Here is a 17,927-nt window from a genome sequence, read left to right as displayed (position 1 = left end):
CTACACTTGGATTTATACACCTAGGTATAATAATAGCTGGATCATATAATAGTTTCTAATTTGTTGAGTGGGAGACATGTATAGTATTTTCTGTAATAGTTGTACTATTTTACATTTTCACTAACTGCATAAGTTTCCCCCTCTATGCATATCCTTAATAGCACTAGCGATTTCACAACTCCTTAACTGTGCCCACCCTACTAATGTGAGTCATTGTGGTTTTGCAGTTCCTTGACTATTAGTGTTACAGATGTTTATGTGCCCAGTAGGCAATTTTATGTCTACTCTTAGGAAATCCCTTTTTAGGAGGCTAGAGAGATAGTTTAGTTGGCAAAAGAAGATATTCCGGAAGTACAAAAGAGTTAAATTCAGATCACCAGAGCCCACATAAAACATTATGTGTGGTGGCATGCACTTATAATTCCAGAGCTGGGGCAACAGAGACTGGAGGATTCCTGGGAACTGCTACCTTACTAGTCTGTTGAAATAATGAGTTAATGGTTCTGTGAGATATCCTGTCTCAAAAATAAACTGTGGTCAAGGAAGACAACTGATATTAATTTTTAACCTGCAAATGCATGTGCACACCTATACACACAGAAGAATATACATACACACATACATAAACATACGTGTATAAAAATGTCTAGATCTGTTGGATCTTTTGGACATTTTTGTTTGTTTTGCTTTTCTTTGCTTTTCGTTATCTTCAGAGACAGGGTTTCAGGGTTTCTTTGTATAGCCTTGCTGTTGGTTCATTTTAAAACAGGTAACTTGTGTTTTGTTATTGACCTCTTAAAATTTTCTTACATACTCTAGACAGAAGCCAACATGTATCAAGATTGCCTATTGCAGACATTTTTATAAGTTGTCTCTATACTACGTTGTGTTTGCTAGCATGCACGGAAGCATTTCCGTTTTACGTAGTCTTATTTGCCTTCTTCATTTTTCTCTATGAGGTGCCCACCCCACCCCACCCCACACCCAAAAATGCCTGTTCCAACCTACTGAAGCAGTTTCCTTGTTTCCTCTGGTGATTTCAAATCGACGGTTATACTTGAAGTTTTAAATTCATTTCGCATTGAGTTTATAAATGGTGAAAGACATGGGTCTAGTTTCATCCATCGGTGCCTAGGCAACTAATTCTTTCAACAGCAATTATTGAAAAGACAGTCATTCTACAGGAATTTCCTATCCTCTTTGTTGAAACTGTTTCTGTAGATAAGTCTCTTACTTGGAAGCTTTCTGCTGGCTTACAATTCCACTGGGCTGTGTGTCTGCTGTTATGCTAATCCTCTATTATTTTTCTTACAACAGCTCTATCCTTGATTTTAAAGTCATGTATCATAAAGCTCCCGATTTCTTGGTTTTGCTCAAAATCATTTTAGCTATTTGCAGGTTTTTATATTGTGCTATATTCTGCTTCCTAAACTAAAACTAAAAGATTGTTACTGGCCCAACGACATGTTGATACATTGCTTTTAGCAAAGGGTTTGGGAAAATGTGTTTACTCTATCTTCTTTATGAAGTACTTTAATTAAAAAACCTATTCACTCATGACATTTTAGAAAGGAAAATTGACTCAGTGCCCTTAAACTGAGTTCAACATGGAAATACTTTATTATTATGAAAAATAAGTTCTTCTCTGTGGATATCCAGTTAAGAGAAAAGAATAGAAAGCATATTTTTTTTGTTCTAAAATTCTAACGCTCTTTAATAAGTAAATTTCTGAACAAAAAAGCATGTATGAAAGTTCCATAATAAAATTTATTTTGCTTTGTATGTTAATTTAAAACAAAGATGAAAAGGAAAAATATTTCCTTATGAACAACACTGTCCTCATTGTTTCCCTCTTGTATACGCCCTTTTCCTGAAATTGTGCTGCTTTAGAAACAAGGTATCAGCCTTCATATAACAGATGAAAGATACAACTTTGACCTGAATAACAGAAACATATTTAAAAGAGGAACATCCAACTTCATTCTTGTTGTTCTCCTGTGTGAGTTATATGATAGAAGCTCAATGCACTTTGATTAAAAACAGTTAAAGAATTCAATTTGGGTAAGAAACACTAAATCAGTGATTCAAATATGTATCAAAATTTTATATTCACACCCAACTTTTTTTAATTAACAATTTATAGTAACTGAGTTTCATGATTATAATTATAGTAATAAATCCAAGTCCATTAGAATGGTGACTACTTAAAAATCAACTATATAGACATAGTAAAGAATAAATGGAAATAATCCATTATCCTATCAATTCATGTGTGCTAGTGAATCAGTGAGTATTCACTAAACATCTTATCTGTGCCCTGACCCATAATTAGGTCTCATTTGGCCTGCATACCACATATGGGATTAAACAAATCTCAAATGTGGAGTAATAACTACACTGATAAAAAGAAATGACAGGCATTTTTGAAAGAGACTTGTCAGTCCAGTAATATAAAGGATTCAATAGGTAGAAGTGCAGTCACGACAAAGGGCAAAGATCCTCTTTAACAGCAGATCTGGGTAAAGATCGAAAAGAGGGTAATGATGTTAGACAGGCCAGTGAAAGGACAGGGCAGGGTTACATACTGCCCTTGAGACAAACCTGGTGGTGTTTTGTTAGAAAGTATATTGGAGAATTAAGAAGAAAAGGGAGTCAAAGTTGTTAGCTAGTTTTTAGATCAAGCAGCTGTCTGACCTAAAACTCATCCTTTTCTCTGTCAGTCTGCATCAAAGATCACTAGATTTGGAACCATCAAAAATCCTGAGTAAACTTTCTAACTTCACTTGCTTTTAGCTACTTGCTTTCATTGCTAATATTAGAGGTCACCTATCAATCCATATGTTCCCATTATGTTTGCTGCAGATAACACTCCCTGCCTACGGATCACAGTAATAACTGTTGCTCAGTTTGCTTTTTAGGAATTTGGTGTTAGCTTGAACCAACTGAAAATATTAAGTCTTTACTTGGGTCTTTGTGAGTGTCAAATATTGACTCTTTTTATTTCACATTTTTAAATTTTCAAGTAAAACCAAGTTGCATAATTTTCCCCTTTCCCTTCCTCCCTCCTAAGTCTCCTAAGGCTTTTGATGTCAGAGGTCCAACTGCCACCATGTTTGACATGACAAGGTACATATTCTACGTAATAAAAATGTACAGCGTGACCTCTTACATAGCAATAAAAGCAAGTTGATAATAAATGTGCAGAAGATTAATTAAGACATCTTATTTCCAATCACCTTTTTCCATGCTTCAGATCACCCTACATCCATGTTCCATGGTCCACAAAACTACTGTCATTAGAAAGTGAGACTAAGATTCACACCTCTGTCTACATATTTGCACACATCACAAAACCCTAAACATCTTAGTAGGAATCACCTATACTCTAAACTTTCCTAGAAGCCACTATAGAAGACACTTTATCCTCCTGTTTCTTAAAATTCTCTTAATTCTGTTGTATGCATTTATAATCTCACTTACATGACCATGTGTACTAATTTCCTTTGAACACTAGCCTCTCATTATATAAACCGATGCATATATATATAATGAGGATGACCAATGCTTGGTTTACACAATTACACTAAAATGGGTTGGTGAGGGAGTGATCAGATCTAGTCATCTACTTTACCAGCTACCCATGTGTTCAAAATATGTGCAGAAAATTAAATGAGTAATAAGGTAACGTGGTGCTTCTTGGTTAATTTACTGCTGCATAAAAGTTTTTTGAAACAGTACTTGCTCAAAAAGAAAATTCAAGACAGAATGCACTTCCTGGAGGCCAATTATAATATAATTAAGCAAATGTTCTGTAAAGGTGATTCTTAGCCCTGCCAAACTTTTAAGAATTCTTTCCTTATGTTCCACAATTCCAACAATGGCTAAGGTACATCTATCCCTCACAGAAATCTAGGAGAGAGAAAAAACATTTGACATTTGCAGCATCTCATAACCCTCTAAAGCACAGAGGTAATTAAGAAGTGATTGAAATTTTTACTTTGAAACTACTGAGTGTTTTTAAATAGTTTGGTTGTTTGCAGTTCTGGGATGCTTCGAATGCTCCCATTGTACCTAGATGGAGAAAGTGAAAAGTCCAGGAAAAGTTACCTGAGTTACTGATGTTAGATTCTTTCTCAAGGCTGACCTTAGAGATTTCTTATGATTTCAAAGATTTGGAAATACCCTTCTTACACCAACCACCTTTTGCTTAACCTAGCTAACAGCTTGAGTATTTTCAGCTGGAAGCTGGCTCCATCTTGAGTTTGATGGACTATGAATTCAAGAACAAATAAAAAGCCTTAAAGTATAAAATACATGTAACATTTTTAAAAAGACATTTTTAATCAAGCACATTATCCTTTGAGTTTCAATTTTAATAATTCAGTTGAAAATATTGTTTATTGAACACATTATATTATTTTTTAAATGCAGAAGTCATTACAGAGTTGAAGAAAATCATTGACCGTGTTGATTCTACAGTGATAGGATAGAAATCATTATTTGTATTATCCTGTAAAGTTCTGTCTTAAAGACTTAAAAATAGCTTTTTACAAGAGAACATCCTAGAAAAAGCTTGTTATTTTATGTTACAAGCTAAGGGAGTTATTGTGAGTGATAGTATTAGAAAGTCAGAAATCTATCCACATTGTGAAATATCCTCACTAGAAATCTGAGCAACAGAGAAAATTTACATGGCTGAGCATAATCTATAACATTTATAGGTGATCCTTTTCCAAGAATGTATCTGTGACCCTGAGATTTCTGTCACACTAATCAACCATCCCCTCTAATGTTGGTAAGATTTATTTCCAATATGTTTTTTAAGCATTCAGAGATTAAAGTGATGTGCTATGAGCTTTTAAAGGGAGTAAACTTTTTTTTAATTGTTTTTATTATTATCAAATCATAATTTTTACTTTTTAACATATGGGTTATAAACACAAAAATGCAAGATGTGGGGAAGGGGATGACACAGGAGCATAGGTGTTCAGGGGGAGTACAGATATCTTTCAGAACAGGGTATCAGATGGGTAAAGTTTCAGCGAACAGGTCACTATGACTCTGCCTATGATTCACTTGCCCTTATCTAAGTTGCTGCCTATTTACAAGGTCTATGACTACTCAGGCTGGTAAATTTCCACAAAAGCTGCCTGTTTACAATAGCTTATAGCCATCTGTTTCAGTGTTTTTCTCAGAGACCCAAGACTTTGTGTTAGCAGGCATGTATGTCAGGCCTATTGCTGATTTTAGGCCTATGGCTGATTTTAGGCCTTCAGTGTATAAGCAGGGCTGACCCTGACAGTGCAAGGGAATATAAATAAAAGTTAAAAATATGTTTCTGGGTTCCCTGAGGGACAAGCCTGACTGCATAGGGGTGGATGTCAAAAGTATCCCCTCTCCAGGAAAAAGACATCGGGATGGGTATGGCCCTCATGCCTCACTGGACAACGACAGGAGGACCGGAGCCATTACAAGGTCCCCTTTAATTACTGGAGGTCTGGTCTCTATCCCAGCCTTGGCAAGATTAGAACGCCACGGCCCTTCTATAATTGGAGAGGTGAGGAGATGTCAGGGGAGTAAACCTTTTGATTTCTAACAACTACAACCCCCCTGTAAAATTCATTTATATTCTATGTTGCAGAAAACCAAATAGATACCCACTGCTCAAAGGCCTAAAAGGTGCAAAGGTGAAGCTTTTCCTCTACCATGTTTTTTTTTTAACAACAGTCTTTCCAAGTAAGCATAAGCAATAAGCATGTGTACCTATATCAAACCATTGTTGCTGCCTGAGGCTCAAGCCCTGAGGGGCTAAGTAAGATCTTCTACTGAGGAAATGTGCCAAGAATTTAAAAATAGAAACATCTGTGTTTGATCAAACTGCTTTCTATTTTTAAAGAACTAATGACCATAGAGACTTTTAGACAGTAATTTGTAGTGTTGTAGTCAGGTCCTGATTTTATATCAATTATTCATAAGTATTTCTTTTAAGTGAGTTTTGCCTTTGAATATTTAAGCATCATGTAATTTCATATGCTATTCAAACGCTTAATGAAGAGCATCCAGCAGGTTCAATTAAAGAACATGCCAATAAGTTTCAGAACAAAATAAATTGATATGTATGGTAAGCTGTCTTAAAGAATTTCTTAGTAACAATCTTTCATAATTCTATATCAAGGAAGATCTAAAATTAGAAACATGAGGGTTCTAAATAAGAAATTACTCAAATGGAAAAGTTCTAACTGATTCACAAATCTTTTGATGCCATTTAATGTTTCTCTGTTTACTACGTGGTCCTGGATTACAGCACAAAGCAAAACATATGTTTCAAAAAGATCAAAACATAATCTTGAGACAATGGGTTTGATAGAAAAAAAAAACATTCCTTCCTGAGAGGTGGGATTCCTACTATGAACTTCTGATCTGTAGGTGCACAATGCAGAACCACAAACCAAAGATGCATATACCAACAAAATCAGCTTCTCTAGTGTAATTATAGGTGTGAAGGATGGCTTTTTTTTTTTAACCATAATTGGCTTTTATTCAGATAGGAAAGGCTTTGTGCTGGGTCCTGGCATTATTTTTTAAAAAAGTCTTTTTGCCTGTACTTATTTGTTAATATCTAGAAAGAGCTTTTGAAAGGAAAGAACAAGAGAACAAGTCCAGAAATGTAGTTGTAGGAGCCAGAAGAAGCTTCCATAGGAAAGGGCTAACGGTCAAAGGTCAGAAGGTCAATTGAGTGCTTAAAAGGAGAATCAGAAGAAAGAGGTGCAGTGTATCTGGGAGGGGAGAACTGGGAGGGGAAGAAGAAGGGGAGGCTGTACAGCAGGTATATGAAAAATTACTTAAAATAATAAGTGAAGAAAGTTAGTTTATGGCATCAGAAAGCTACCTAATCATCCTTGGGTCAGATTATAATTTATAAAATGAAACTAAGAATTGATATAGTTATTATATTTATATTTATTCAATCTGATCATATAAAGCTTAGAACAAGAATTTAACCATAGAAATATTATATACAGAGTAGATGGATTGACAGATAAAAGTATATACTTTTAAGTGGACTGCCATCAAGCACATTTCATATGTATCAGAGGTCAAGTAGGTTAACATAGAGTAGAGACTTTCCACAACAATATTCTGAATAAAACTTTCATTAATAAGCTCTTGAATTTGGTCTAGTAAATTCTCAGATAAATTACTCAATTATATTTAAGACTAAATATTTATTTAGTCAAATGAATTATAATATTACTAATAAATAATATTTTTATTTGTACTAATAAAGCTATACATTGTATTTATGTGTATGTAAATAGTTATCTTATAAAGTGGGAAGGGAAAAACTACTTATGAGAAATTCTCACTTATACCATGTTTTTAATAGCTATCTTATATTTTCTTTTTAATGTTAGGGACTAGGAAGGAATAACTGTTCTGTAGAGATACATATAATTAGAAAAATGAATTTTTTTACAAGGTCTGTCATTCTGGAAGAGGAATTCTAAAACAGATTTCTGGACATCACTATAAATTTCTGAGTTTTAAATTAGCAGTATATGTTGTACCTAGAGAAAATTCCCAAGAATGACCAAGACCAATTCTGTGTCATCAGCATCCAATCTATGAAGTAAAGCCACTGGGGAATGCCATTCAAATTTGAGTCATAGAACAAGAAAATATCAACCTGGTACTCAAATATATGTTTCATCTCTACTAGCCAGCTTTCACAGTGCTATTCATAGTACCAGTCTACAATAGGAATCAAGTCTTACCCATATGTGAATCCTATGAGCCATAAAAACAACTGGCTTGACAAATCATGCCCACTGGAGCAATAGTTGCACAAATGTTATGAGAATAACCACCCACTTACTGATTAGATTTAAGTTCCACTCCACGTGTTGAAACCCATATTTGGCACTATTGTCAGAGCCAAGAACCTATGCCTAGGTAGATCATTAGACCTAGGAGAGAACCTAACAGTATTACTCTGCTATATTGATATAAACAACCACAATTAGCTCATCACTATACACATAGACTAATACATTGGTTAAACTTCATCATAGAAGCTCATTTTTCCAATAGTTGGTGGCTAACACAGAGAGACCCACAACAAGTCGAAGTGTAGAGAATAAGAGATTGTGTAATATTCAGTCATAAATGGGACATCCATATTCACACTCCTCCACCCAAGTCTCATCCTCAGAGGAGGATGCAGAAAGATTGTAAGAACAAGAGGCAAGGGACGACTACCAAGAAGCAGTGTTGTCTGGATATAGCAACCAGTTTCACACATGAGTTCATAGCAGTCGAGACAGAGAGTACCAAGCAAGGTTAGACTGAAAAAATAAATCCAGAAAAAAGAGAGGAGGTGGGAACACAAGTTCATGCCCAGATAAGAAACAGTAGCTCTGGGAAAAGGCATGTCAGTTTTCTTCTCAGCCCTCGTTTCAGTGAAGGTCACATATGCAAATGAGCTTAAATGAGCCATTCAAATGGTACTTGATGGAATTTTAAAAATAAAAATGAAAATAAAAAATAAAACAAGATAGAAAGTTGAGCGGAAAGGGGAGGGGGAATTTATCTGGTTAGAGTTAGTGGAAGAAGTCTGAAAATGATAAAAGTGCATTGAAAGTAATTCTTAGAGAACTAATAAGTTAAAAAATAAGAATCACAGTGTCAATGCTACTTGGACTTACTGCTGTTAGTGTTTCACTTCTATTCTTTTCATGTCAGAGACTAGGAGGGTTGTGCGTATTCGCGCAAGAGGGTGTGCCTGCATATGTGTGTGTGTGTGTGTATGTGTTTGTGAAGTATGTACTTCTGTTATATATACATATTATTTGCATATAAAATAAACATGGCTTTATACTGGTATTTCAGGCACAAAAATATTGCTTTAGGTATTAAATGAATTATAGTCTCTCTATTTAAAAAACTAGAATATACCAGTGTTGGTGATGTTGCATCTATGCTTAAACTAACTTCCATCTTACTAACATACTCCATTGCTTTCCCAGCTTGTATGCCTTGATAAAACATATTATGGATGGTAGCTTTCATGTGACAATGAACAAAGTGTGACCTCAGTATGTTAGGTCTGAAGTTGTTGACGACAGAGTGTCACAAGCAATCATCAAATGACAATAAAAGTTAAATTTTTCTTTTCCCCAAAGAACCCTCAGATAGATCAGGACTAATTAATGCCTGACTTCAGCTTTATGAGAGACCAAGAATCATAGAATTAAAATAAAATGTCATGAGCAAATCTCTACCTCATAGAATTACAAGGAAAATAAATGTATATCAATATAATTAAATCTGAGGATAGATAGATATCTTGACTAATATAACTGAAATTGTATATTCAAATATTTTCTTTGTTTTTTTTGTAAAGTTACTTCAATAAGTTTGACATTTGTAATTTTTAAAACCAATGAAAATTTCTATTTTAAAATATCTATTTCCTTCTGGCATTCCCCAGGACACCTTTACCATACCATGATCTTATTAGCAGTCAAGAGGCATAGAGACTTGGAGTTTCTGCATCATGCTCCCTATAAATGCTTTGTGCACTCATAGCTGAATCTTTGTCCACTTCCAAATGAACCTATGTTACTCTGTTTATATTCTTACTCTTAATTCTTTTACCTAACCCTCAAAATAGAATACCTGTAAGACAAATCAGACTGCTTTCTTTAGAAATAGCTCCAGTTCTTTGCACCAACTGTCAAACGTAAAATGTATTATTAGAGCACTCTACTATAGAAACCTCATTCTTGGAGACGGAAACCACAGAGTAGAACAGAAACAATTGCTCTAGCCCATCTTCTCTAATGATATTTATTATCATTTTCTCTATTCAGCCAGAACTCATTAAAATTATAGACATCCCTACTTTGACTTGCAAATGTTCAAGATAGCATGTCAATGCTTCAAAATTTTAGTCAATAGATTTCATCATTCTGGCTTCCTTTGTGGAAAATAACTAAATGATATAAATAGTAAATAAAATTGAGTCTTTCTCTTCTTCCCATTCAAACATTACTCCATACACCTGTTTGCATAATATATTGAGTTATAGCAACTATAAGCATAGAAAACAAATATGAGCAAATAAATTTTCCTAGAAAAATAATACATATTCATAACTAAATGGTATAGCTTTGGAGATGTATCAACATAGCTGGACTGGAGGCTTTCCATCTGAGTTTGTATCACTATAGTTCTGAGTCAGGACAGGCCACAGAGGAAAATCTCCATGACACATGGGTGGTGGGGGGAGGCAAGCAGTAGTGGATTCTCTCAGAGCCCAGTACAGAACCTTTACTCTAGTCTAGACAAATATAAATCTCCAGAAACAAGTATGCCAGTTTGTTCTGTAGCTCAGCAGCAAGCTTGAAGTTGTTTGAGGAGGATAGAAATGGGTTCTACTTGACTATGAAGTGTTCTTCCTCCTCCTCACAGGTTCCATTTCATCTTTGCCCTTCGCTTCACATGCTCCACCCTCTATTGCCTGCCTGTTCACTGCAGGCTTGACCCCAAACACAGCAGAAATAGGCTCTCATGGAATGTTTGAAGAGCTTGACCAGTCAGGAAAGATGAAACCTGGGAAACAAATGCTTTCTGCCCCTCACACTGCTTTTGCTCCTTTTTGGAAACCCAATAGATTTTGTGCCGTGCATAGTATAAAGGATAAACTATAATAATTTTTTGAATCTTTAAAGCCAGAACTTCCACTTATTTTTCTTATAAACTAGCAATTACTGTTGATCTGAGCATAATATAACCACCTTGCAATGTTATTGGGAGAATTACAGATAATGCATGTAAAGTCCCTACACATAGTAAACCCTAAACAAAGGAAAGCTATTATTACTAGTATAAATATTTTATATAACTTTTAAAGTCAGTAACCAAAATAGCATGCCATGAGTCATAGTAAGTGATATACATTATACAGATGGATACCTAGTGAAAGCTAGAATGTTTATTAAAATATTTACCATGCCTTTGAAGAGTACAAAGCAAAAAATATTAAAATGTCCAATTTATGTTCTATAATCATTCATGGTGAAAAAATTAAATTAACAACAAATTCTTTAAGATAAAGCTCTCAGGGAAATTGAAGACTAAAGAATCTGATAGAGTCCTGTGAACAGGTTTATGTTCACTGAGAAACATTAAACAAAAAGCAACTTACTAATTACTATTAGTGTATGAATTTTGTTGGGCATTTTAAAAGAGCAATATGGTATAACTCTTACTTGATTTATTGGTTTCACAAATCCTCCCTGGAAACCTAGCATCGGTATAACCCACTCAGCCCATATTAGGAATTCAATTCACACACTTCTCTGACTTCTTCAGAGATTTGTTTAATAGACACCTGTGCTCTATCTAAATGGGGAACTTCTTCTGGCTTTATGAAAGAGATAGTAATTCTACCTACTGAAAATTCTTTATCCATCAACACAATTCTTTTCCAACCCCAAGCCCTGCTTAGGATGAAATATGAATGTGGTTGGAAGGCAACAGCTTAATTTTCCTCATTCTCTTCCTCTTTCTCAAGGCTCATGACATGTTCTTTATACCTCTAGTTTGTCTGTGCTACTTTATCATCCCCATATCCTATTATTTCTTCTTATTTGTTCTCTGTGTAATATAATATCTATGTATCAGAGCAAAAGTTTAGTTCCATCTCTAAAGGTTTTTTATACTTAAATTCATGTATCTTCATGTTAATTGTAAAAATAAAATAGAGTACCTCTCCCAGAGTATAGAACGAGAAGTGTCCTAGAAAGTGGTCAATTGACTACTCTTTTCTTTGCTACTTTTCCAAGGTTTTAGACAGACTGATATTGTGTGTGTGTGTGTGTGTGTGTGTGTGTGTGTGTGTGTGTGTGTGTGTGTGTAAGTGTGTAATTGGGTCTGGGGAACAAAATAAAGGACATAAAAGATCTGAGCAAAAACTAAAACTAAGTACTTATTGTAGCACATGTCCCTGACTACTACCCTATTTTACATGAACATACAGATTATTATGGTCCCTATATTCTTCATTTCGGGGAAGATAAAATGTTCTAATATGAAGTGTCCTGTACATAGTAAGACAGTTGTTATCTGCAGCCCCAAAGCGCTCAACACAATAGCACTCTGCTTCCATCACTGTGGTAATAAAAAAGCAGTGAACCCATTCTTTCCCTCACTCCAACTAACTGAATGATCAGATAAATCAACTATGTAAATGAACTTAATGTTACCTTGACAATGCATTAGACATGAAACAGGATCCAGTAACCTAGTAATCTCATTTTGCTATATGCTAGCACTTTGGTGTGACTTAAAATCCGCATTTAAAGGTAGTCACTCTGATAAATGCTATGTATCACTGTGTTGTTACCAGTTTTCCAGTTCTGGATAATGTTCCACTGATCCCTACAGCCCAGTATCCTTGATAATGGTTTGAAGAATTCTCAGTTTACTTGGTGCCATCACTTTGCCTTTATCTGGACCATTGTATTTAGGGGGTATGAGTCTTACCTTAGTCCTTCACCTATGCACATTACTTAGATTTATGAAGCCCAAAAAGACATTTTAGCAATGTCCCCTTTAAAATATTTCCTAAAGATAACATCTTTTCTTATCAGAATATTTTTACTTAAAGGCTTTCAATGAAGAAGTTGCGACTGTATAATATTCACTAAGGACACTCATTGTCTCTCCTGTATCATTCTATACATCAGCATAGATAGCATAAATTTAACAGCTACACCACACATTGGAAAGGATGTAAACTTGATGTAGTATTTTAATAATAGGGTTTATGTTTGTTTATTTATTTAAGTTTCTAAGACATGGTGCATTATGTAGCCCAGGTTTGACTCCAACTTGCAATACCACCTGCCTCAGTCTCCCACATACTAAGATTGCAGGAATACATTGCAGTACCCAGCTACAGCAGTCTATTAAATTGTCTCTAAGAATATTATGTGAGAGGGATATATGATTATCATCTATGTGACCTTTCAAAAGGTTCATTGCAGTTTAGGTGGAATTTTAAATAGACTTTAAGCAATTGTTTTAAGAACTGTACTCAGTTATTTGTAAAAGGCAACGTCCGAATGATCAAACTGAACCTGAATTCTAAACTATTACATGTTAAACTATTTTTTATTAGAAGTAACTTAGGAACCTTCTCACTTAGTCTTATTATTTATAATGCCATGAAGATTGACATTCAAAAGCATGACTCATGATATTCCCAGTGCCACTGTCATTCAAGTGTGATATTTATAATGCTGCTGAGATCACTACTGTGGAACTGTGCATTTCCAAGCCTGCTGACTATTTACTTAACCTCGAGCTCTCTCGATACCTTCAAAGGCAATGCTATTTGGTTTACAGAATTAAATAACAACTTGACAGCACTATTATTTTACTATTTGCCAGCCAACAATTACAGACCTTATGCCAAATTTTGATTGGCTTTACTGAGTCTTAATAATTCTCATTCAAACATCATTGACCTCGTCAAACAAAACTTAACCACTCTCTGAATAAAAAAAGAAAATAATCGTATTATTTTCTAAAAACAATCTCTTAGAAAGAGCTTTGATGTTCAAAATGTTACATTTATTCTTCACATTGCATTTATTTATTCTTTCTTACTTTCTCTATTTCTTTCTTTTGATACATAGGAATCTATAAGTCAACATAGTCTACCATTCCAACTGGTGAATCAGGCATGTAATTAAGGGTTGGTAAAGGCTATGAGAGCTTTATGTTGTGTTTTCAATCTAGTAATAGTAATCTCTTAAAATTATTTGACTAGTTACAAAGGCTACACTTTACAGCTAATTAGAAACTCAGAGGTCTCTTTAATAGAACAATTTCTAAAATACTTCTCAAATAACTATAATTAAAAGAACATGAAAATTATTTTCTTCTCAAAGAGATCTGGCAATCAAAATCTGTGAAGAATTTGATAATGCAATCCTGCTCTTTCTTATCCAAACTGGAAAAAAAATCACTCTTTAATGATGAGCAACTGGTTTCAAGATAGTCAAAAATATTATTTAATTGATCTTGGTGTCCTTACACATAATTTTTATTCTAAAAATGCTTAAGTATATGATAATATGCTGTGAAGATTCATAGCAAGAAACAAACAAAAAAGACTTCTAGATTCTACCCATACTATGAAAAACTGGACAGGTAATTATTATAATATCTATAGAGATGAGATTAATTTGCTAACAAAAAATTTAAGCATTTATAATTTTCTTGATCAGAGATCTTACAAATACCAATTTATGGTTAATCAAGTAACAAGCCAAACATCTAAAGAAACAGGAATCTTAAACAAAGGAGATTGGAGCAAAATATAAGCTCAGGCCTCTGGATGCCAGTAAGACTAACACAAGGGCTCCCCTCTGAGGGATTCCTTACCTCTGATGTGAAATGGTAAGTGGATCTCACAACTCTGAGGGCTATAGGTCCCACAAGGCACACACCTTGCAGGCTATACCAGGGGCTTGCATGTAAAGACTTGGGAAATGGACAATCACATCTACCATTGTGAAAGAGACACCTTCACATCAATTTCCTTTAACATATTGGAAAAGAGAAAATCCCTTAGAAAATAATGCTTTCAGTTGGGAAAAAGTCCAGAAAAACATGGAAGAAAATAAGATTTTTTTTTTTTTTTTGAGAACAGTCCAGGACAACTAGAACAACTCTCCTCCAATACCCAAGAAAACAACTGCCTGCTTGTGAAAGAGGGTAAAGAAAACCAAGCTAAAATTACCCTTTCTCATTACTCTGATAAAGACAGTTAAGTATGTAAACACTACAGTTTACAGTAAGATAACTACTTGGAAACTTAACTTCTCTAACCAGTAGCCCAAAACAAGAACATAGATAACATAAAACTGAACCTGAGGTATGAGACAGAAACAGGATGAGCCTTACAGTCAAGCAACTCTTCATTTTGTGACTCAATAAATTAGTGTTTTTGTACAGTATTTTAACTGCCATAATAAAGGTAAATCAATAAGCCAAATGATGTGGGAGTCTATAAGTTAACTATGCATGTCACTTGGATCAGGCACAATCCTAAGCAATTAAAAAGATGATCAACGGAAAAGTTGGGTGCCAGCTTAATTTTTGTAGTGACTACAATGATTCTAACATCTTAAAGTATTCTAAGATTTCTGAGGAAAGTTTCAAGTTTTTGAAGTCCAATCTAGAAGGGTAATTTTTCAGAACCACTATAAATATATTTATTTACATATAATATATCTATATAAATAAATATACATATATAGATATATTTTTGATCTGTGCTAATAGAATAAAGAAGTCCTCTTTTATGGAGGCTGTTCTTCAGAAACAAATGGCAAATGGCATAAATGGATTTACCCAACACACATACATGAAGAACACAAAAAGTACTGTAGAATTACAGTTTCTCTGAGCTTCATGAATTCTCAAATTTATAAAACTCAACTCGCAATTGCTTTATTTAGTTTATATCATATCAGTAAGCCTTTCTACACTTACCAGGAGCTATGTTCAGACACAAAACCAGACAAGTGACAATCCCTGTCCTCAGACTGGCTGTTAAAATCTGCATGCCAAGCTCTCTGATAAAAAGCTCCCGCAAAATTCCATGGCCACACTGAGAAGAAAAATTGAAAACCAGACAGGAGATTTCACAGGGCTTCCCAGCATGATCAATGTTTGAACTGAGCTAGTTAGGCAGAGTGAACAAGGACTAATCCTGCATGCTTGCAGATCTTCTGGGCCTCTCCATGGATGCACTACAGGCTGTGGCAAGAGAAGAGACACCTTTAAAAGACTAGGTGTCGATTCACTGTCTATGCCTAATCCTAAACTTCGTGTCTAGCCATTTCTGGTTTTATGATTTAGTATGACAATTCTTTAAAGCTATTAAGCGGGATTCACACAGGTTCATGCCAGAATTAAACCTGAATATTAAAAGCCAGAAAAGGGATCAAGCTGAGGATCTTGGAAGATGTAGGGCTAAAGAGTTTTAAATGCTTCAAGGCAGTAAATGCTTCCTTGTTTGGTTACTAGTGGGCTGCGAAAGAAGTATGCTGAGGATGACTTACAGGTTTGTAAACTATGTAGCAAATCAAGTGGGTTTCTTGCTGAGATAGAGAGTAAAACACAGAAAAGGGTTAGCAGAGAAAGAACTACAATCAGTTCAGAAACATTAAATTTAAAACACCTTGTAAGGCAGATGAGTAGATAGGTTTAGGAGGTTCTTAGGAATATCTATTTTAACATACAGGATTAGAGAGAAAAGAGCAACAATGATACAGATATTACTGCAGAAAATTATAGAAGGCATTCTACTCTGCTTCAGGTTCCATCTTACAGTGCATGGGGAAGGTATTATTCTCATATTGGAGATAAATGGAGGATTAAAGAAATTAATGTGCCTAATATCACTAGTTGGCAGTTGAAAGAAGGCAGGTTTGGAACTCACAAAAGCCTCTGTTTATTAATGATGCAGGTTTTGAATTGTAACTAATACTATTACATTAAGCCAACAGTGTTTGGATGTTTTGCCATAGTAACAGTAGTTCAACAAATCACAGCATTTTCCTAATTCCATCTGCAATACTGTTCTCCCCCATGCTTTACTGTATAAGAACCAGGCTTCCTGCCATGTCCCTCTTTGAATCACTTACAGATATTCCTTTTTTGTTGTTTCTTATCGTTTTAAAAGAAGAAAGAAAGTCAAGTAACCTGAGGGTTTTTTTTTCCTCACCAGCCAAACTATCTATACTGTATGTAGAGATGAGTTAAGTAAACATTAAAAGTGATCTTATTTTAAAGCATAAGAAGATTCAGTTTCACAAAATATATTTGCTACCTTGGTTAATTAGGATTAATGCAGCATTCAAGAATAGCAGGTTATACATTTCCAAGACTTGTCTCTCCTAGTTAATTATCAATAAATACAGGGTAGAGATCCTGTAGATGGTGAGCACCATGATAATAATGACAGCAAGAGCTCAAGCACATCATGTGCCTACAGTATATCATCTGTGCTCTAAGGACTTTACAGACATCATTATAACAATGGCCAGTGCTTCCCAAGCCGTTTTATGAGAGCTAATGGTTCTCCTCCCCTTCCTTCTAAATTCTAAAGTAAAGTCAGAGCAAAGTGCTTAAAAAGCTAACTGTTAAATAATCTTTTTTGAAAAACAAACGTTTATAGAGCCCAGAACATCTAGTGACCTTCAGATTATAACAGAATGAATAAATTGATGCTTATCTTGCAGAAAAGTGATGTCTTTATCCAAATAATTGTAAAAACTAATGCCAGAAGGTCAAAGTCAATTGCAATGTTATAGCCAAAGGGAAAAAAAGCCAAAGAGTTTTGAAATAGCCAAAGGGACAATGACCTGGCTTCCCACATTGCATCCTTGCCCATGACTTTGCTGTATTTCCCATCACTCCTTATAAAAGCCTGCTCTCTGATGCACCAACGATTATCAAGCTGCTCTTTTCCATGTCTGATAGTTTGTCCCCAGTATTTTCAAAGTGCCAGTCCTTGAATAAATCTGATTTCTTTTCTGCCAACTCTATGTATGTATTTACTCATTTATTGTGCCCTCTACATCTCTGTCTCTCTGTCTCTGTCTCTCTTCATGTGTGTGTGTGTGTGTGTGTGTGTGTGTGTGTGTGTGTGTGTGTGTGAACAGGCTTAGGATAACCCATGCTGCAACAAGCATAAGAAGAGCAGAGGACTGCTGTGTGGAAGCAGGTTTCTTCTTCCACATTTCTATGTCTGTTCCAGGGGTTGAGCTCAGTTTGTCAAGGCTGTACATTCAGCACCTTTACCAGATGATCTGTCTTGCCAGTCCTTTCTGGTACTTCTCTCA

The sequence above is a fragment of the Arvicanthis niloticus genome, chromosome 2 (assembly GCF_011762505.2).
Source record: "Arvicanthis niloticus isolate mArvNil1 chromosome 2, mArvNil1.pat.X, whole genome shotgun sequence".
Lineage (NCBI taxonomy): Eukaryota > Metazoa > Chordata > Mammalia > Rodentia > Muridae > Arvicanthis > Arvicanthis niloticus.
The sequence above is the reverse complement of the archived record's forward strand: the minus strand, read 5'-3'. Positions refer to the sequence as shown.